General features: G+C 35.0%; 1 protein-coding gene across 8 annotated transcripts in view; it reads left to right on the top strand.

The window, feature by feature from the left end:
- Positions 1-25,000, top strand: part of LOC106868231 (dopamine receptor D2) — a 1,508,130-nt gene that overhangs the window by 1,423,332 nt on the left and 59,798 nt on the right. The window lies entirely within an intron of this gene.

Here is a 25,000-nt window from a genome sequence, read left to right as displayed (position 1 = left end):
TGTGTAAGACTAGGAAAATACTGAGCACGTTGCAAATGGTGACTGATTATTGTAATAAAGCATCATGAAGGAAAGAAAATGAAAAGATAAATTATTATGTGTATAAGACAACAATAGGGTGTTCATTGAATAGTGTCATAGCCGTTTCAAGTTACTCTGAGCCTCTTCTAAAAGGGACACAGACAAACCTACAACAATTGGATAGAACTAGGAAGCTTACAATGCATATTGTGTAATGACCTATACATAATATTGATAAGTTCTTCCGACTAAGAAAGGAATAAGGCACAGGCGTATTAAATGCAGAAGATAACATCAATATTGTGATACTGGCTTTGATTGGAGCGAAGAAAGAATAGGAAACACCGGCTGGAGCATTATTTGGAATGAGAAGGAATCATACGTCCAATTCATGCAAAAAATTTAGGATTTTGAAAGTAAAGAACACTGTATGTAGTTGTGAGACAAAAACCAAAAACAGGGAAACAAAACTTTAATTATAGATTCATAGGAATTAGCCATTAAAACCAGCTTGAGAACGGTAATGATTCTAAAAATTCACAGCCGGGGAGCAAACGTAGAATATGCGGGAAAAAGACAAATATTAAGCATGTAAGTGTAAGCGAAGGAATGGCGGAATGTGTGAAAGAAGCAAACATGAAAATAGAAACAGAGTACCATAGGTTTTACAGTAACATATATATCAGTACAGCGTGTGTGTGAGAGGGCGTGTGTTCGTATTTTTTTATAGAAATTCAACATGTTGGTGCGATGAGAAATAGGAAGATACTGAACTATGTTAAGTATATCTCAACGTTTAGATGCAAGAATATTCAAGAATGACCGGAGGATGAGCTTTTGTAGCTAAAAGAAAAATTCTTGATGTAGAAGTAATTAAGAGTTCCGTGCTCTATCGACACTGTGGTCTTTCTTAACGATATTAAATTCAAAACGTTAACGAAAGTTTTCTAAAATAGTCAGCTCCAGGCTACAACAACTAAACAGAATGATAATGAAAATAACTCTTAAAATATTATTGACAAAGGGGTAAGAGATACCACTTTGTTTCCTTGTTGAAAAATCTGAAGCGAATTTTGTATAACCAAGAATAGCAGCCTAGTGGAGGCTCACTCGGTAATAGGCATGAAGTATAAAATTTCGTTGCCTGATCCAGTAGAAGATATTGGATGAAATCAAGGAAATATATTTTCCTTGGTTATTTTTAATCTATTCATTCACTGCTTCTAAAATATATGTATACTATTTTCTTGTGAAACATATTACATATTAGAGACACACAAAGTTTGAAATGCTACCTTCTTATACAGGATGACGTTGCATCTCGGGCAGGTCGGCCCCGTGTTTCTCGAGCCATGCGTGTAGAGCTTATCCCGAACGGGTAGCGCTTCTCGGTAGCACTGCCAGGCCAGGGATCTCTGAATGTTGTCCATAGGTCTCGGCCCGAAAGTTGTCTTGAACAGGCAGGTCTGGCATTCCTCGTCGACGCCCAGGTCCGATCCCAGATCGTCATTCGTACCTCCTCTCCACTAATCTCCTATAGAATGCTTTGGTTGTGTTACACTCGCTCACGATCGACCCGGGGCGGCATAGTTGCTCGAGAGCAACGCGACACTCGCGGTGCTTATTTTTTTATGTCTTCGTGTGTTAAGTTTGTTTGTATGTTGATGTATTCCATCAACTCTGTATTTTTCATGTTGATGGCAGTGAGCATTGTGGGTGTGTTTGTTTTTGAGGTGTTGCCGTTGGTGTTGTGTGTGCGAGTGTTGGTGTTCGAAAAGCTTTCGGAAGCTGTGTACCTGCCAGCTTTGCGTTTGCGTTTTGTTTGGTTCTTTTCTTGCACCTTTACCTCCTTCATTTTTTGGCGATTTGCCATTCTTCACTGCTTTCGTCTTCCGACGAAATTTCTGAGGAATCAGAAGGGAGTAGGAGCATGTTGTAAGCTTTTATGTGTGTTTGTGTAAGTGGATGTGCTGTTCTTTTCGTTGATGTTGGTTGTTGACTGTTTGTGTGTGGTGTGTGTGGTATAGGGAATGGGGAATCATTTTTTCTTTTTGATTTTTTTGTTTCTCTAGTTCTTGCTGTTATTGGTGGTGGTATTTTCTCAGGTGTTGTATTATTTTCGATTGTTGATGGATTTACTTGGTATGCTTCTTCTGTCGCCTTCTGTGTTTATGGTGATGTGAGTAGTAACGTTTTTTTCTCAGAGCGTTTTGGTTGTGGTAGTGGTTGTTGTTGCTCTAGTTGTTGTGTGGCGGTTGAACATTTCTTTTTCAAATGTGTTTCGCTGCCGCACAGGCAGCGACGTGGCCGCCTGCAATCCACGACTACATACAGTTTGTAGCCTTCTGGCAATTCTATAGAGGTGGGTACATTCTCAATTTGAAGAAGTTATTGAATTGTTTTTCCCTCTCGATTTTGCTGTTCTAGAACAGCAATTTCGAGAATATTTGTCTCTACCATTTCAAAGCAGATGGCAGAGACCAGCCTTTGTGTTTCCACTTCAGGTGGCGCATTTTTATTGTGACTTTCCTCATTCTCTCTGACCTAAATAAGTCGGTATCATCACCAAATCGTCCGTATGGAAAACCAGTGTTGAAAACCGTTTGGACAGGTTTTCTTTGCGGAATCAGATTCGGGCTGTGCCGAATTTATGCCACCAATTGACGTATTCCTTGTAAACCCATACAAATCGAAGGCATTTTTCTATTCTTTGCTGCGGTGCACTTTCCGGTCGTCTTGTCATCGTGTTGATAACTTTATATGTGATTGTTTTTGTTGTGCTTGTGTGTGTGTTTTCCGTGATGTGTTGTGAAATGCGGAGTTGTAAATTATCTCCTTCCTTGGTGAGAAGCGCCATTGTGTTGTTTATTTATTTTGCAGTGAATTTCACGATAGTTCTCTTTTGTTTTATCGCTTCCACGAAGTTTGTTTTGTCCTTGGTGGTGGTGGCAGTGGTGTTGGTAGCAGAGGTGTCAGTTGAAGTCATAGTAGTAGTGTTGGTGTTGGTGGTGCTGTCTTTGGTGGGCGGCTTTGTGCTGATATCGTTGTTGTATTTGTTGTTGTTCATGGTGGTGGTGGTGGTGGTGGTGGTGGTGGTGGTGGTGTAGTTGGTGATGGTGGTGGTACTGGCATTCAAGTTTACGTCTGTATTCGTTCTTTTTAAATTTCTCTCCTCCGTCCTTCTTTCATTGACGTGTGGTGTGGGGAGTGTAGGAAAATCGAAGTCAAGCGTTTCGCCGAGCTGACCAGTGTGTGACACGATAGAAATGTTGTCTTTATGACTTGAAGACGCCATCTTTCTAAGGCAAATGGCTAAGCAAGGCAAAGACAAATTCACAAAATTTGGAAGTTACGCCACATAGGGTTAACTTTCTAGGGAAATAACTAGCAGAACCGAAAGTATTAGTTGTTAGACAAACTTTTCATAAAAAAAAATATTATATAAAACATACGCGCAGCCGATCCGACTACCGTCCGTCCATTCGACAGACAGGCAGATAGACAGATAGACAGACAGACAGATAGATAGATAGATAGATAGATAGATAGATAGATAGATAGATAGATAGATAGATAGATAGACTACGCGCTTGTGTTTGATAGGAAGAAAAATGGCATCGAGAATAAATTTTTAGTGATTTAAAAGAAAAGAAAACTAAACAATTATGAGAACAAATACAACAATACAATGAGGCACAACTGCAGCAAAAGTCACAAAGAATTAAGTCAGATGTAAAGAAAAGAGACTTAGGACATAAATTTTAATTTTTTAATCTGGAAACTTATTTTCTTTTTTCTTTCTACATTACTTTAGTGTCTAATGAATTATGGTTCAATCTACCAGTTTATTCAATTATATTCGTTACCCTAAATTTGGCTTTACTAACATGATTTATGGCTGTTGAAGCGGGACGAAAGACGTTTTTTCCCCCACTTTTCGCCAACACTAGTTTCCGTTTAATTAAAATACAATTTATATCTTGATATATTTCATATTGTTTTATCTTGCGTTTATTTTTGCCTTCTCGTTTAGAAAATTTAACATTTGTTTCCTTTTTTTTATTAATTTTTGCAGTTGTATAATCATATGCTTTGTTGTGGTTCTAATTGTTCTTTATACTGATGGTAGTAATAGTGGTGTTGGTACTGTTAGTAATGCAAATCGAAGGGGTGGTAGTACTGTTTCTCGGGGCGCTGGTATAGGTGATGATGATGATGATGATGATGATGATGATGATGATGATGATGATGGTGGTGGTGGTGGTGGTGGTGGTGGTGGTGGTGGTGGTGGTGGTGGTGGTTGCGATGGTGGTGGTAGTGGTGGTGGTGGTGGTAATGCTGTTAGTGTTTATGTTACTGACGGTGTTCTCGTTCCTGCTGTTTCGAAAATATTGTCAATGGTCGCGCTAGGTGATATGTGAATTGGTTTCTATCGATATTCGCATCGATTCTTAGTTTTCTACCCTAACCCGAACACAAACGAACACTCACACCAGCACACACGTACGCTCGTACACATATAGCTAACGCATATATACTAAACCATAAACATACTAACTCTTTCTTCCACTTCATATATAGTGAAACAAACACACAGATACGATATGCCTTTGTGGTGCTTGTGTATATGTGTGTATAGTTATGTATCTATGCATTCATGCTGTTCCGTTTTTTTTCTCTATCTATAAATATGTATATTTATAAGAATAAAAATATATGTTTACATATATACGTGTGTGTGAATGTGTGTGTGTACCACACACACACACGCATTCATTTACTTATAAGCATACATATTTCACATTATATACATATATTCGTATCCAGATCTATATATGTGTGTGCATGTGTGCATGTGTGCCTGCATACATAATACATGCATACATAAATACACATACATACATACATACATACATACTTACATTCATACATACATGCATACATACATACATACATACGTATACACTATTCATATATATGCATATTTATATGCGCATGAAAATATTTATGCCTCTATCATGCCGCTTCACACGTAAACATTTCATACAAGTTTACATAGATTACACAAACATGAATATACACATGAATATGGATATTGTTCATTATATAGATATACACTCATATGTTTTGGGTATATGAATAGATCACGAAATATTATTTAACAAAACCAACTCTATGCTTATGTACGTGTGTGCTAGTATGCATTCATGTATATAGGCGTGTTTGTTTTTATGCATGCATATCTACGTATGATTGTGTATATCTATATTCGTATACGTACCAATGTTTATATATAAATATTGAAGACAGAAAACAAATATGAGTTCGGTACATATGGGGCAAGGTGAGCCAATAATGAAAGCATGTCTGAATGGAATGCATTTATTCTGTGAGCTCGTTGATTATTTTCTTTATGAAGTAAATTATTGATTCTTCATTTATCACTGCTATTGTCGTTCGATTTTCACATTACTTTCTACTAAACAAATCTGACAAAAAATATAAAATGATAAATTCCTGATAAGCAAGAACGAAGAATAACTGGAAGATTATCAAGTTTATGAAATAGGAAAATAATGCTCTCATAAATATATATCAAATATTTTTATGTTTCTTCTTTTTCTTACGAATTTAGACGCCTAAACATATATATGTACACACACGCACACATATCTATATATGTATGTGTATATAAATGTATATATATGCACACACACACGAGCAGGCACACAAACACACACACACGCACACACGCACACACGAAGACACACACACACACACATTATATATATATATATATATATATATATATATATATATATATATATATATATATATATATATATATAAATAATATTTACGTGTATTTGTCTTTTATTTATGTACGATGTAAGTACAGATAGACATGTTGATATATTTGCGTATACGTGTGTATGTGTGTGTGTGTATGAGTGTGTGTGTGTGTGTGTGTGTGTGTGTGTGTGTGTGTGTGTGTAAGTTTGCGTATGCGTGTGCGATAGTATGCCTGAATGTAATACATTCTGAGATGTGCCTACGCAGTATGTATAAGTGAAAGCTTGTAATACTATTGTATTTTACTAGAACATGTCTTCAAAATATTTTGACGAGATATGCCGCACCAACTTCATGAAAATTTTGGTGCGCTTAACATATATTAACTCATAACACGTAGGCATGTTTGCATAGTATGCATATACACGAACACACACACACACACACACACACACACACACACACACACACATGCACACACACACACACACACATATTTACGTATACTTGTATATATGATGTACGTATTAATCTCCTCACAATATCTTGACCATGATCTTCCTCTTTCTTCTTTTCTTCTTTCCTCCCATATTTCTTTTGATTAATGCCATTCTCCTCCTAACATACATATCTATCCCCTTCTCTCACTAGTACATGCTCAAAAGTTCATTCAAACCACATGACTCCTTTGAATGAACAGCACATGGATTTTATGTCTTCACACTATCCACTTGTAGTAACAAAATATGATCTCCTATCGGATTCTACATATCATGGACAAGTAGCATTTCTACCAATTCTACACGGCAATTTCCTTAGATAATGGAATCGCAACTGTAACATCCTATATATATTTCTACTTCTAATTTTATTCTCTCATTTCCCTTTATACTTCCGATATCCATCCTTCTCCAAAATGACTCCTAATATTGAGCTTCACTATTTTACTCTCGTTAACTTTCTCATCTCGTCTCTGATGAAGGGATATTCCTAACATCTCTGAAACAGCTGTATGAATGCCTTTCTATTTATAAATGTCCTATAAATACCGCACAGCCTTGGCTGTGTTATTTCATTTTATTTAACATATACATACTCAGACAAAGCCTGCATTAGTTTCCTCACTCGTATTATTATCGAACTGAGAATCTAACTATGGTCCTCCCATAGCACTTACATAGCTTTACCTGACACCATGAATCTTCTGGGTAGCAATACCTCATATAAATATATATATATATATATATATATATATATATATATATATATATATATATATATATATATATATATATATATATATATATATATATATATATATATATATATATAATACGTGCAAGCGCATGGCTCAGTAGTTAGACCATCGGGCTAACGGTCGTGAGGTAAAGAGTTCATACTGTGTTGTGTTATTGTGTAGGACACTTTCTTTCGTGGTCCTCCAGTTCACTCAGCTGTAGAAATTAGTTGTGGCGTTACTAGTGTCTAGGCTTTTCTCTCTCCTTCGATAACATTGGTGGTGTAGAGAGTGCCAGTCTTTCAGAAACAACATGGCCCGATGATGTACCCTGGAGGGGAACTTTCGAGATGCAATGCCATGGTCATTCATGTCCGAAGGTGGTCTTTAATATATATATATAAGCAATGTTAATTCTCTAAATGAAGTATTAACAGTAACTGCACGATAAAGTGTAGTATATTGCCACTTAAGTGTGGCTGACCCCTAGGGGTGGATGTTACTGTTGCTTTTAGCCCCAGGAGGACATCTCCTCCAGCTGGCTTATCGACACACGACTGTGTCCTGTTTGCCAAGGGAAGTTATCCCTCTCACCATGATCTGTAGCACGAACGGATCCGGATTTCGGGGTTATTTCCCTTCGTCATATATATATATATATATATATATATATATATATATATAGGTCATGCTTCTTTCAGTTTCTGTCTACCAAATCCACTCCCAAGGCTTTGGTCGGCCCGAGGCTATAGTAGAAGAAACTTGCCCGAGATTCCACGCATTGGGACTGAACCCAGAACCACGTGGTTGATAAGCAAGGTACTTATCACACACCCACGCCTGTGCCTATAAACACACACACACACACACACACGCACACACATATATATATATATATATATATATATATATATATATATATGACCTGTCCTTGTTTTCTTCGTATCGTGTATCTGGATGTTTTGTTGTCTCTTTCTTGTATCACCCAACTGTCTGGATGTTTTGCGTTCTTGTCCGATTTTGTATTATATATATATATATATATATATATATATATATATATATATATATATATATATATATATATATATATATGACGTATTAGGAAGAACGCTATCTTTGTTTAATCATTCATTTTCATTCAATAGGCATGTTGATGCCAGTTATGTGTGTGTGTAACTCTGTGTGTCTTGTGTCTGTGTGTGTGTGTTTTCGCGTGTGTTCGATGTTTCTTTTAGCTACATAATACACAGCGTCTTATACTGGACCTTAACGTCTCAGTAACCGATGAAATGTTGTCAATTCGCTGCTGTAACATCTTTAATTGTCTCAAAGTCATTTTAAAAGAAAGGAGCAACACAAAAGAATGTGGCAGGCTGCATCAACTGAAACAGCGTTATTGGATGATCGAACACTGTAGTAATAATAACAGCAGGTACGAATTGCAGGAGGGGTCCAATGTTATATTTCATCCGTCATCGCATGATATTCAAGAATCAGCGACCAAGTTCGCCCTAATTTTAACAGTGTATAAGGAAAAAACCTAGACGGAAGGAATGCATTCGATAATTTTGTGAGTATAAAAAAAAATAGGATGTCCATGTGAAGAAAAATACTGATCCTGTCTACTGTTAGACAAAAACAACAACAAGAGCATTGCCTCAAATAATTTTAAATCTATAGAGGTACTCAGGTCAGTGTTCGATTCTAAGGCTGTTGAGAACTGCTACTGATACCGTGTAAACCAGTACCGAGTGCTCCAAATTGCCCTAGATTCCACTGTCTGTGACTTTCAGGGCTTTAATGCCCAGTCACTGTGGGAGTCATCATTCAGGCACTCTACACAGCGAACCAGTGAACAAACAAATCACATACATTTTGTATGTGCGATCGCTAAGGTTTATACACGCCCCCATACACACACACACATACACACATATATACATACATACATATATATATATATATATATATATATATATATATATATATATATATATATATATATATATATATATATATACGTATATATGTGACCGGCTCCTTTCATTTTCTGCTTTCAAAATCCACTCACAATTCTTTCGTAGGCCCGAGTCTATAGTGGAAGACACTCACCCAAGTTAACAAGCAGTGGAACTGAACCCGGAACCACGTGGCTGGAAAGCAAGCTTCGTGCAGCATACCTACACCTGCGTCTTTTATATATTATATGCATATGTATATATATATATATATATATATATATATATATATATATATATATATATATATATATATATATATATATATATATATATATATATATATATATATATATATATATATATATATATATGTATATATATATATATATGTGTGTGTGTGTGTGTGTGTGTGTGTGTGTGTGTGTGTGTGTGTGTGTGTACATTAGATAGACAGAACTATACATATATATGTATATCTTTATATATGCGTGTATATTAATACACCCACACACTGATATATATGCCCGTAAGTCGTGCTTGCGTGAGAATATGAGTAAATGAATGTGTATGCTTGTGGGTATGTATGTTAGATTGTACAACGGAATCAGTGCCTGTGATCGCGAATATATTGCGCAGAATATGCAAATTAAACTAAACCGGTCATTCAGCGTTAAATCGAGTGGGGAAGACATATATGCGTATTGAAAATAAGATCGATAATCAAAGACAAAAAGATATTCAGATAGCAGACAAATCTACTCATTATGATGCATAGGTAAGGACACTCAAAATTATATCTGTCTCTGCATAGACAAACATAGATATATGAATAATTTTATTCGTAGATATACATGCGTAGTTCAAGTTAGCTTCGGTGTAAGCAAATGTATGTGTGAACATCCGCTCGCAGATTTTTATATGTGGTATATAAATATCCATCCAAACAGAAATAAACGATTTTTCAAATTATACCAAACAACTGAAGCACTAATAGTATGTTATAGATACATGGATAATTTTGAATTTATCTTGGTGTGGAATTTATCAGTTAAGTTTTATGTGTCTCAGAAAACAACCATGTAAACGTACAGGAAGGAGAAACATTATACAAAATATTTCAATCACGCTTCCTTCTTCCCTTTTCAATGCATTCTCTCCTGGTATTTGCTGCGCATCGTTAATCAATGCAATGCTGCTAATATAAATAGACATTTTACTTATGTGTGTGTGTGTATGTGAGGGTTTCTGTGTGTATGCATTTATCAGTGTGTGTGAGAGAGCGTGTGAGTGTGTGTGTGTGTGTGTGCATGTGTGTGTGTGCATGTGTGTGTACATGTGTGTGTGCATGTGAGCACACGCACGGGCGTGCGTGCGTACGTGTGATTGTAAATGAGTATATACGGAAAACGTGTCACGTTAACGGACATGTTTCATGTGCACAAAATCTGAAAATGGAATTGAATGGTATTCTGTAGCATTCACGGGCATTTATTAACTGTCCGATGTCCGTATGTGAGAATATATATATATATATATATATATATATACATATATATTATGTGTGTGTGTGTGTGTGTGTGTGTGTGTGTGTGTGTGTGTGTGTGTGTGTGTGTGTGTGTGTGTGTGAGTGTCTGTTATAATTTAGAATAAATAGTAAAAAGTTATCATTATAGTACTCGGAGATTCGAATGTCGGAGCGAAGAGCTACAATGTTTTCTCGTCAGCTATTAATGGCAACAGACGCTATGAAAAACTGTTGAATAAAAGGGAAGTTACTCTAAAAGGTAGAAACAGAAAAAAAGATGAAAAACACATGCAACCATATTCTCACAATACATAGACATAAACCTCCTGCGTTCACAACGTCTACATACGTGCGCACTCATATAAATATGCATACGTCCGTGCACATACAAACACAAAAACATATATGTGTATGTACGTACTCATACATACACACATATCCACACACACACGCAAAATGTTGTTGCGTGTATTTATTATCTTTTCTTTTTCTATTTTTCTACCTATTAGAGTAACTTCCATTTTATTCAACGGTTTTTCATAGCGCCTGTTGTCATTAATAGCCGAGGAAAATGCATCGTAGCTCTTCACTCCGAAATTCGAAACACCGAGTACTATAATAACAACTTTTATATTTTCATTCTAAATTATAATATATATAAATATTCTCTATCTAATATCAAGGTCTCATTCTTGTTCTTACTTTATATATATATATATATATATATATATATATATATATATATAGGTGAGAAAGTTGGTATGTGAAAGCACGTGGTTGGATGTATAAAAGATAATAAAAGAGTGAAAAAACTACAGAAGGCTTGTGTTACATGGTTAAGGTATATATTTAAATTATGTCAGAAAAATGTTATAAAAATGTTATAAAATCTTTTTGGTATATAAACATTGTATTTTGAGAAATAACCGGTTTCGTGTTGTCTTTTCAAATTTCTCTACTTCATTGTGTCATGTTCGTTCCAGTCTGAGAAAGAAGAGTTCTAGATAGGGGGAGGTAATTAGGGATTTCTTCCGGTATAGGGGAGATAATCGAAATCTAGGAGGTGGTAGAATTTGATTAATTTACCATGGTTTTGTTCTATATTTTTTTCCCCTTTTTTTTTCTCAGTGGGGTGATGAATTTCCTTATTTAAATGTGTTAGCAATGGTTAAGTTTGGGGTTGTATTTTTGAATGAAAAAGGTTTCCTTATTTAATCTAATCTGTGTTGGTGTTTTAATGGCACATTGATAAAAAGGAAAGATTATAAATTGTGGCAGCATTTGTTTTGCGCATTTCTCAATATGATCACTAAAAGGTATCATTCGGTATTCTGGGTGTGCAATCTGCTGGCGGTGCAGAGTGCATCTACGTCTGAGCGATAATCCTGTGGACCCTATGTAGTTCTCGTGGCAGCCCGAACATCTTATTACATAAATAAGATTTTCTGAGGCACAAGTAAAGTTAGATTTAACTTTGAATTTGTGTCCCTCTTTGAAGAGGAATTCTGAACCTTCTAGAATGTTTGGGCATGTTGCACAATTTGGTCGACCACATTTGTTTACTTTCGCATCTGTTGTTTCGGAAAGTAATTTTGCCTTTGTGAGGATCTTTTTCAGTGATTTTGGTTGTTTGTGACTTTTGATGATTTTGTGTGTGTGTAAAATTTCCTTCAATTTGGGGTCCTTATGTAGCATTGGTATGTTTTGGGTGATGATGGTGAAGGCTTCTTTGTTTCTGGGGTTGTATGTGGATATGTACGGCAGTATTTTCGGGGAATGTGTGTTGCTGTGTTTAACTTTTATATATATATATATATATATATATATATATATATATACATATATGTGTGTGTGTGTGTATGTGTGTGTGTGTGTGTGTGTGTGTGTGTGTATATGTATGTATGTATGTATGTATATGTATACATACATACATACATACATACATATAGATTTATACATACGCGGCAAATAGAAATTTTCAAGTTGTGATTATATGCTTTCAATAAGGACGTACAGCCTTGCTTAACTCACGCGTTTAAATATATCTTCAACCTATTGCTTAATATATGCAATCTCATAATTGTCCTCACACTAGAGTGTCCGAATAAAGGAAGGCTCTGGCGCTGTTCATAAATCTTGATAATTCCCAAATTTCTTCCCCTGTGCAATGCATTTTAGTAACAGAATTTTCACTTTGCTAGGTTTGATGTGACAAACCGTCTATCTACAAGTTATTAAAATTTGAAAACATCAAACTTGCCGAACACATAAGCTATAACTGACAGAAGCCTAACCATACGATTCGATACTTGAAATCAAACTGAAATGACAACTGTGACTAACAAGTCAAAATCGCTATTATACCTACATGCATCAAGAATCACTATAAAAACGTCGTGGAAAACTTTGCCTCTAAGCCATTTTAATTTTACGTTGTTATTTTGCTAACTATAATTATTTACTAACTGGCCCAGTGCCGTCAAAAATGACGGCTAATTGTAGTATTTTCTATATAAATAAGGATAAATGATAGAACATGGATGGCAATTCAAACTAATACACTTCTCAGTGTTATCTCGTGGTTGTCTTTTGAAATGCGACATCGAACACCGTTTGTTACTGAAAGAACGCTGGTTCACAGATATATAAATTTTCACATACTTCCCTTGTACACGCACTCACATACACACACACATTCACATGACTCGCTTTTACATACACACACCTATACTCACGCAGAGTTGAAACGCTGTTTGATTTCTTTTTTCATCATAGAACTTCCATCATCCCACTACCACGTTTGCCATCATACCTTCCTTCCTTATTCATCTATCACCCCTTCCTTTCTCATTCATATGTTATGACGGAGAAATATATAAGAGTATTACTATAGTAGATGCTTATTTATTATTTTGTGTTATTAATCATTATCATATTTTTTTTTTATTACTATTATTGATTATTGTTATGTTTCATTCAATTTCATGGCTGCTATGTATCGAAACACACATTTTTGTAGGATATGAAAAATTTTAATGTTGGCAGTGAGTTATAAGCGAGTCAGTTGATTTGTTTAATCACTGCCCTTGGAAAAGTATCACTATATTAGTTTACTCTTTGAACGTGGATATACAAGTGAAAATTTAATATAGGCACATATATATATATATATGTGTGTTTGGGTTCTTCTGTGTGTATGTGTGTATGTGCGTCTGTATTACTATGTATATACACTTATATATAACTATTCACACTAAAACACACACACCTACAATTATATATATATACATAGATATATAATATATATCTACGTATTATGCATGTATGTATATATATATATATACATACATTCACACATGTGTGTATATATATGTTTGTATGTATGCATATACACGCATACATAGTTACATACATGTATATTCATGGATGCATATAGGTGTATATTATACATAAGCATAAAAATCTATATTTGTGTATATATATTCATATCTGTATGTGTGTTGTATATATATATATATATATATATATATATATATATATATGAACATATATATGATTAATATAGTTGACATTTGAGTATATTTGTGCGTGAATGTATGTGCGAATGGTAATTAAATTATGAATTATTGCATTTTCCATTAAAGGACAGATGTACAGGACGTAAAACGGTTCAAAGTCATTCTCATCGACCTTTCCTTCACTGGCAACACTTTTCCTACGATACGTTTTGGAAATGAAGTGTATTTCAAATGATTGGAGACACAGCCATGATAATTATGCACCGAAAGATATTTACGACTATTTTCATCAATGTAAAGTGTACAGATTTTAATGAGTCACTTAAGAAATTGATTAACACGAAGAGAAAAGATAAACAACCTTTATGAAGACCGCAACTATATTCACATATACCTCAAGAGGAAGCGCTGAAGTAAATGACAGACTTACTTGCATTTCCTATGGTATCATATTTGAAGTCTGCCATATTGATATTGATGAACATTTGTGTGCATATATATATATATATTTCCACACACATACATAAATTTATGTATATGTGTATGTACCTACATACAGAAATATGTATGTACGTATGTGTGTATATACGTATGATCTTCTTCAGTCATGAGTGGACGGCCATCATATATATATATATATATATATATATATATATATATGCACCTACCATATACATCTATACACACACACACACACACACACACATATATATATATATATATATATATATATATATATATATATATATATATATATATAGTATTTGTTGTTGAAAAAGCACCTGAATCTGAAAAACTTGAAATTGTTTTTAAATAAATTTATTTATACTAAAATATTTTCAGTAATTTCTTTTGTTTATCTATGGTATAAACCTATGTGATTTAAACAAATTTAAATTTGAGAAGTAGAAAACATGTTTAAATGATTAAATCTTCACAAATTCAATAATACCAAAAATGATCAGCGAAATAAAAAAAGAATGTAGCTCAACATGTTTAAATGATTAAATGTTGACAAAATTCAATATCAAAAATGAGCGGCGAAAAATATAAAACATGTGGATCACCAAAAGTTCGGTCGTACTGAATGAAGAGAGAAAAAAACAGAAGGGAAGAAAAGAGATTTTGTTAAAGTTTCTGTCATCTTGAGTCCCTTATTCTGTCGCGTGGAGGGTCTTATCGTTTTGGGAAATGTGCATGTCTGTATATGTGTGGTGGGGGGGGGGGGGGGTATGTGTGTGGCTAAGTATTTCTCTTCCCCACCAGCGCTTCACATGCAGTGCTGGTTAATGTTTAAGTTCCCAGAACAGAGCGTCTCATCAGAAGACAATAACAGACAGTTATTGTTTCTTTTCGACTACAACCGTTCAAGTTTTCCCAGCATGGACAGAGACCACTATACAGACACAAGTATAATATATATCGAGTAAGCAGAGAAGGAGGACACACGTGGACGGAACGAGTCACTGAAGATGTTACAGTTGCGTGACGAAGGATTTCCCGACTACAGTCATAAGATAAAATAAGTAATAAAAGAGTGAAGAATGAATATATAGAGCGTTTGCTTATCTGAGATAAAAAGAAATACTGTCCCGAAATATAACAATATATATATATATATATATATATATATATATATATATATATATATATATATATATATATATATATAACTGGCACAGCAAACCGTCGTTTACAACAACGAGTATGTCAGTTGATCCGATCGACGGAATACCCTGTTGAATTAAGGTGAAATTAACGAGAAATGTCTTCCAATACACAGACACTCGTAAGGTTAACGTAGTACCCACAGAGAGTCAGCGTGATACATAAGAAGACAAGACAGGTCCAAAGTGAGTAAATCTTACATTAATTTTTTTCCTTGAGCTGGTTATTGCGCTGGGGAAAGGTTTCATTGTAGTAGATTGGGTAGTTTATTGTTCCGTTGGACATTTAAAGCGGGTTGTATATTATTTAAAGAGCGTTGTATATTATTTAAAGTGGGTTGTATATTAATCCTTGTCATGTTGATAAAGTATGGAGGACTGTTTTTGTCATCATATCCCCTCTAGTCATGCTCTTGATTATTTTCTTAGATGTCTCACCAATGTATGTCATGTTGCTATCCTTACAAGCAACTCCTATGCACATTATGCTGTAGATTACGTTTCTAATTTCAGGGTTAATCTTACATACTACGCAGTTCTCATTAGTGCATGTGGTGTTTTAGGCGGTGTACATCCTACATAACTGTGATCTGATGAGCGCCCTGGTTTCTTAACGATCTTAATTTTGAGTCTGGTTTTCCTCAGAGCTTTCCTAAATTTATGAGGAGTGGACTCTGCAAACATCACTCCTTGATGTTTGTCAGTCCGTGCCATGTGTTTATTTTGTTTGCTTTGTCAAAAATCTGCTGTATACTATTCCAGTCTTTACCACTGTATCTAGGGTGGGCACCACTAGCATCATTAAATATGATTTTGTCTAATTTCCTTCTAGCTCCCCTGTATACCTGAATCCTAACTTTCTGATCATATCCAGAGGATTATACACGGTGCATGAATTGCTATATATGCTTCCTTTGTTTCATAGGGATCGCAATGTGTGGGACACGTTGTTCATTAATCTAGCAAAGTCTGCTATCAGTATGTTAATTTCTATATTGTCTGACAAAGTAGAGTTCTTGTGAAGAACGTCTCAAAAAGCTATGGGTTTTATGTAATAGGAGTGGAAGAACTACACTGTTGTTAACAATCTCTAACCCAAGTTTAGTATTAAGCACAGTGTGTCTAATTTTAGGATGCCTAGTGGCGTAATCTATAGCTACATTGATTCTTTGGTGGACAGAGTTAGCTACATGTTGGATGCTCTCATTTTGCCCCTCTTGGTTTCTTCAGTACATTTACATGGGGTTATCCCAACTTGAATATTGATGCCGTCTACAGTGAAGCGATACTATTATAGCTTGTTCAGCTAAGGATCGTTTGGGTTTTTTGTCCCACCAGGTCATGAAGAGGCCAGCCACACCCTCATCCACTGAAATACCAATGGCTGCACCTTGAAGTTGAATTTATAGTTTTTTTTATTAAACTTCACTATGTGGTTTTTGAGAGAAAGAGAGGGAGAGAAAGAGAGAGGGAAAGAGAGAGATGGAGTATAAAGGTCACAGCGGTTTGGATGTTGAGCTCACAATTGTAATGTGACGTTTCGAATGCAAGTGTGGACGATGAAATGTGTCCTAGAGCACCAGAGGTGTTAAAGATGTCAGACTATCGTCCTGTTCAGGATGTTTCTTTCATTTCAATCGTTCAACGGCCACGTGAAAACAAGATTAGCTCCAGCTTTAATTCAGTTTTCCACTTTTGTCATACATACATACATTCTCAAAGGTTATAGCGTTGCAGTTTGGTCAGGATAAATGTTGCTATATGGTTGTGAAAACAGGGAAAACTGCAAACCAGACAAGCAACATCTCCATTAATGCCTTAATTGTTTCCCCTATATCTTATAAGAAATGTGACAGGCAACTAAGGGTAGATAAAAACATATCTTACAACCGAATAAAGAAACATTTGAACTCAGAACTCTCTGCGTTCAATTAAACAGTGGCCCCACAATGTATTTTCAGTGCTAGTACTCATACCAACCTTTGGGCTGCTTGACTGGACGCTTGATGAGATCCTAACCATTCATGTGAAAACCCGGAAGATACTAACAAGTACACATAATTTCCACATCCACTGTGATGTAAACCATCCATACCTAAAACGAAAAGAAGCCGACAGAGATCTAGCATCGATCCAAACTGTCTTTGAATGTCGTATCTTCTTTTAACCACGAATTGTCGAAGTGCATCCCTTGACCAAGTTTGCATACATGAGGCTGATAACATCATAAAACTTGGAAGGTAGCTCCTTCAGCAGCATTTCTTGTCTGATAAACTTAAATACATGCCCAAAGAAAATGCATGACTACATTCATCAGATGAAAGGATGAGCGTATATGAGTAGATGACCATGCATGGATATGTTAGTAGAAAGCTTCAGGATGAGAATAATATTGATCATCAAAGCTGTCTATCATGTACCAACATCTGGATTACTAACTCCTACTTTGAAGGGTATGCGCTTGCAATCCAGCAACAGGAAATATTAACCAAATACCTCAGAAAAAGCAGCAACATGTGACAACCGATGCAGGCTTTGTGGAGTTAACACCGAAGATATCAACCCCATCATAAACAGTTGTCTGAAAATGTCATCATGGTATGATCTGCCGATGAGACATGATGATGTAGCTTGGACCCTGTAAAACGATGTCCGTCGAAAGGATAACCCCGAGGTGGACGCCATAGCCACTCAAAATAAAAAGGAGTACTGAGGAATGTCCCAGTGAAAGCTTTAATGAATGCACACACAATAGACCTGATATAATAACTTGGGATAGAGAAGAGAAACTGTGTACAATTATGGAAACCAGCTCCCTAGTGAATCATAACATAAAGCTGAAGATCAACGAAAAAGAGAATACCTACGCTGAACTATTGAGACATCTGCAGTTACTCTATTCAGATTACAATATCGGGTTTATAACTGTAAATATTGGGGCACTGGGATATGTGACACAATGCCTAAATACCAATCTTGAGAAATTAGGCTTCTCAAAACCAGAAAGGAAACAGCTTATTCGAAGACTACAAATACAAGCCATTACTGGAACTGTAAAAATCTGTAAAATTTTCTACCTGTTTATCATTCTTTTATATTTGAACATCTCTAGATATGCAAGTCTATGCATGAGAAGACATACAGAAAAGAAAACATACAAATCTGCGCGTATACATACATACATCATACATGCATACATACATGCATACATGCATACATACATACATACATACATACACATAGATATTCACACATGTATACATGCTTACGCTCTCATACACCAAATCACACACACACACACACACACATATATATATATATATATATATATATATATATATATATATATATATATATATATATATATATATATGTATGGATACATGTGCGTTAAATGAGTGTTACGTACCTATATATGTTTAACACGCACATTGATACACTGTGGTGTCGAGCCTTGAGTTCATCTATATAATTTTAATCGTTGTCGAGTTATCTGCATTTAATTCGAATGAGACGATCAAGGGAATATTAACGATAAGAATGTCGGAGCTCGTATAGTGTCTTGCTGAGTCGTTCTTATCATACATATCAACAACCAAACTGTGTAGCGCTTGATAACGATATAAAATCGTTCTGCATCGAGAAAATCCACCTCTACTTTGATATGTTTATATCTTACTATCGTTTTACAAGAAATTCTATACGAATCTAGAGAAAATTTACTATCAACATTCCACAGAGATGATTTGATGTAAAAATAAAGCAATAAATACATTGCACTTACAGTATTTTCCTGAAAATGCCTTATTTGACGAATATTTAGATTGACAGTCTGACAAATGAGATTGAAATCTTTACTTTATACTTGTTGAAACTTAATATACAAGTAAAGTAATTTGCGGCGCCAATAATCTACTAAATTAGAATAAATAAGTTATATACACATAAACACCTTGAAAGCTATTAAACCAGACGAAAAACAATGCCTGTTTGATAATGGAAACCAGCTGTAATCCACAAATGTTTTCTCGTGTCTGAATAAGTTCGTTTTAACAATTTGTTACAAAAGTGAGACACAGTAGTTCAAATATTAGATTCGATTTTAATGTTGGTTTTACTTCTAAAAGAAAGACAAATGCTAACATAAAATGTGATCAATTTTATCTTTCGGGTATTTTACTTGACCTTGTGTATATGCAGCGTTCTGCTGTTGTTTTGCTGAACCAGACAATCTACATTCTGAAGATAGTGGTGTTTATGTCAGATGGGAATAGTGGTACGTGATGATATTGGGGCGATCCATGCTTTCTTTCTTGTTTCTTTTTATAGTCGTGGTTCTTGTTTTCAAACCTCAACACAATCCTGATAAGACCCATAATGTCATTTATTTTCATATATTCTGTATCCAGGAAAATTGTGTCCATTACTGTTTTATAAGACAGTAAGGTGTAATTCGGGAGAAGTCTAGCTGTTGCCTCTAGCAATTTCAAAGTCAGTATATTCAACTCAAGTATTGTTTGTTTTATAAATCAGAGTAGGAGTTGGACGGTAAAACATGACCCCTGCCTAATCTGACACTGAACATAGATTTAAATATTGTAAATAACGTTCAAGACAGTCTCTATAATGAGTAGAAGACATATATTCTTAAGGAAATATCCAATAATCATAAATGTTTTTACAAATAGTAAGAAACCAGGTTTAATATTTGCCTACATGTGTGCAAAGTACCTTGTCGCTGTCTGATAGCTTCAGCTAATCTTTAATCTCAGGATAAACAATCAAATGACATTTAAATTATGTGTTCAAGCAAACCTATTGATTTCCCTACAGCAAACTATTTATCGATTAATCGGCAATGTTTGCTATAGTAAATTTATGCTTTTATTGCATAGAGCCAAGGGAAAAAGCAGCGAATTAGTAGAGACAGGACTGTGTAAGTTTTATACTAGAAGATATTGGTATATTTCGTTATGCTATATATAGGTAAATAATGTTGTATTATAAGTAGTGTTGTAATAGGGTTTGTAGGGTTATACTGCATATTACTTTATATAAACATGTTTGTTTCTTAACAGATTTATCGAATCACATTCTATTTTATTATACGATATTGGGCTATATATTGGGTATGCTGATATGAATTATGCTTCATTGAATTAAATTATTAGTGTATACAATTTTAGAGCGTATTTATACACATACAGCCCCTCCAACGGGCTTATGTAGTGTGTTCGTCTACCAGGTTTTACTCATAAAGAATTAAGCTACCCCACGCTATAGAACAGGATTTCTTAAAGTTATGGCGTGAGATAAGACTCGGGAACTCTTGGTTTGAGAACAGATTTATTCACTCATTTGGTCATAGTATGATTACTGCTATACAGCATCGCATTTTGCGAGCTATATAAAGTTATATATACAACTCGGCTAGTAAAATAAAAATGGATGCAGTTAACGAAGTTTCGGTCCCAAATTCAGTGCAACTACATCACAACTTGGAAAATGTTTTCTCTCATATCACTGGTTGAGCAATGTCACATGAGTGAACATGGTTGAAATTGTACGGTAAGTCATTTGGGTTATGATTTCTTTCTCTTACTCACCACTGGTTTAGTGGTTATAAAAATGGTCATGTCTTTTTAATTAATATTAAGTCAATATTTATTATTACGTGACGTTATCTACTTTATAATCATGGATATTGTTCAAATAATTGTTGATATTCCGCCAGATTTGCATTAGACTTTCAGTCCTTGTTTCCAATAGATAGAATGTGTATCAAATGAGGACTGGTTTCCAATGAATAATTTCTTCAATTATATCTCGTATCTTATATATCACATATAGTTTTGGGATGTTATAAGATAAATATAAGATTGATGGATAATTTCTTGTGCATTTTCGTGTTCTAAATATCACAGTGCTGAATTATGCATTTCGACACAATATATGGTAAGAACAGAATCACAAACTTCTAATGCTTCGATACGTGAGAGAGAAAGTGATTACCAGACGCTTCGCAATCAGTAACGGTTCAGTGCATTGGAACAAATTCAACAAAGTGTCAAAGTTTAATGGGGCTAACAGCACGTTGACAAATATTAAATACAATAAAAATGTTGGCAATTGTGTACTATATTTCGGATAACATTTCTACCCGACTTGTAATCTCATCAATGGAAATGAATACTCGTTTTATCGTATTTGGATCAACACTAAATTTCAATCGGTTTTATTTGACATTGTCAATATAAAAGAAATTGGTAAAGACGTACTTTAATATATTTATCATCCTTAAACATGAGTGAATACTTCGAATATTTTGAATCACATGAGCAGTTAATTAACAGATGTATTTTCAGATATTCGTGTAAATGAGCGCCATTTATATCTTACTAGCAGTATAACCCGACCTTGTCCTGGTGTGACTTATTATGCCATCTACGATAAGTCTTGCTAGCTGAAAATCAACTAAAAAAGAAAGCCTTACAACGAAAAAACCCTTATGATGTAAATATGTTCATAATTCAAAAGACGATGAAATTAATAGGGAAAGTCTGAAGGCTGTTTTGCGTGAAATTATTAAGCATACGTAAATTTCATCCGTGTAATTGGCTATAGAAATGATTGTGCAAAACAACTTTTTGCGCTGCCCTGATTATACATAGCAGGGTAATCCCTTTTAGCAGGAGCTAGGACGGCAATTTCTGATGAAGCAATTGCTGGCGATCTGTTGCTACACAGTTTTGCCAGAATTCTATCAGATTGGGCAGAAGATGTTGATGCACCATTTTGCATTATGTTCAAAATAGCTTCTGGAATGTGGTGCATTACTGCAGTTTGTTGCTGTCATTTTAAACCGGTTGCTGTCTTTCCCTAGCAAACTCTCTTCTTTGGAGGCATAATCTATGTATATATTAAACAGAACAACAAAAGTTATAATAGATGGCAGTGTCGGTACTTTTCACATATCTGTAATTTTTCAGATTAACACCTGCACGATTACCCAACCCTAATCCTAACACTAACCCTAACACAAACTCTAAACCCTAACCCTAAACCCTAACCCTGACCCTAAAAACCGTAACCGTAACATTAATCCTAAACCCTAACCCTGACCCTAAAACCATAACCCTAACACCCTAGTGAAAATCTTGGTAAATTTACAAAACATTGACGAACATGAGTTATATTTTACTGAATGATTGTGTACTTGCACGTGTATGCGTTTGAGAGAGCGAGAGAGGAGGTAGAGAGGGGAAGAGAAAGGAATAGGGGTAGTTAAAAGTTTTCTTATGACTGCTTCTCTTCACTGCTTATTACTTCATTAGAAATCTAAGGATGCACATAAGCACATAATAGAGAAAAATGAAACAAATATGGACGACTTGCTCCGAAACACCACTGAGTGGGGAACACTTCTCAAAAATAACCTGTAGTTGTTTCCTTCAAAATTCCTACATGCTTGAAATGTACATACATCAAAGTACATTTGTACAAAATTTCATGAAAAAATATTCATTTTCCTGGAAGTTAAGAGGAATTTAAGTGGAATTTCCGAATATTGTACCCCACCACCTTCCAAAACACTTTCACCGAAAATTTTTGTATATTTGGAATCTACATAATAAATAATATATGCATAGAAAATTTCATTAAAAAATATTCATTTTTATGAAAGTTTTGACCTTCCAAAGTTGGTGGGTACAACTCCGTAGTTATGCCATCAATGTTTTGTAAATATACCACGATGTGAATGATTGTGTTCACTTGCACGTGTATACGTTTGAGAGAGCGAGAGAAGAAGAGGGGGAGAATGAATAGAGATTGAGAGCAATGTGTATGTTGTTGTCACAGGTCATGTATGTGTGGTTGTGTGTGTTTTTACGTATCTATGTTATGAAAAATAGGTAAAGAATACTGAGATGAAAGTTTAATCTATGACGTTGTATGTATCACTTTCTCTCTCTCTCCCTCTCCCTCTTTTACTTTTACTCTCTATATTTTTATGTTGAGCGCGTGTGTAAGAATGGCGTTCCAGGTAGCAGGGATGAAATATAAAAGTTGCTAGAAACAACAGCCAAATCTCCCTTAAATCACACAAAGTAAACGGAATTTAAAAAATCTAATGACTGCACTGGAAAGTTCAGATCGAGAAAATTCCATTGATGTAAAAAGTTTTACGAAAAAGTGGAAAATGTGGATTTCTATAAACATTCAAAAAAGCTTCACACAAACACACAATTTCAGATTTATATATTAAGAAGATTACATACGAAGTTATGCAAATCGTGCAATAAACTTAGTGTGCAATTACTTCTTTAGGTATTTTAATTTGAAGAATCACAATCAACTTATAAATAAACCTGCAATGCTAGATGAATCCATCACGCATTATACATATACGTGTGTGTGTATATATGCGCGCGCGCATGCGTTTGCTTGTGTGCATGTGTGCGTGCGTGCGTGCGTGTATGTGTTTGTGCGTACGTGTGCATGAGTGCGTATGTGGTTGCACGCACGCACACACATAAGACCCCCATAAAATGATTTATGTTCTGGCGCTTTGTGTTCTTGAGCAAAACACTTTATTTCAGTGTTCTCAGCTGGCAAAACTGAGTAATCCTGCAACGGACCGGCATCTCATCTAGGTGGGGAATATATACACCCTGCAAATCGGGAAATCACCCCTATGAGTCTATACGACTCGGAAAGGGACTTTACTTTTTACAGCACGTTGGGATGTTGTGATGTCGTGTAGGGAGAAAGTGAGACGTTATATGAAATCAGAATGATCAATATAGTTATGCTTTATCTGAAAACATTACCTGGGCAAAAGATCAAGTGTAGAAAAGCGCAGAGTTTGCAAATAACAAATAAAAATCGGTCTATAATATATATATGTATGTATGTATGTATAAAAATAGGTGAATGGTAAAGGGTTTGGTAAATCTCTTGTTGTTACATTATTACAATGCAAAATATATTTTCTAGTACTTTCAACTCTTTTGAACAACTCGTAATAAATATGACATCTACATTCGGTTTTGCAATACTGAAATAAGCTGATGTACTTCAAGAGGAAACAGCCTGGATTTTAAACATATCAACATAACATGTATGTGTGTGTGTGTTTGCGTGTGCGCGAGCGTTTGGGTGTGCGTGTTTACGGAGAGAGAGAGGCATACTTATGTACTTAAAAATATAAACACACTATCATATATATATATATATATATATATATATATATATATATAATGGGTGTGTAAGTA

Source organism: Octopus bimaculoides, chromosome 5, assembly GCF_046866305.1.
Source record: "Octopus bimaculoides isolate indiv1 chromosome 5, ASM4686630v1, whole genome shotgun sequence".
NCBI classification, from domain to species: domain Eukaryota; kingdom Metazoa; phylum Mollusca; class Cephalopoda; order Octopoda; family Octopodidae; genus Octopus; species Octopus bimaculoides.
The sequence above is the reverse complement of the archived record's forward strand: the minus strand, read 5'-3'. Positions and strand labels throughout refer to the sequence as shown.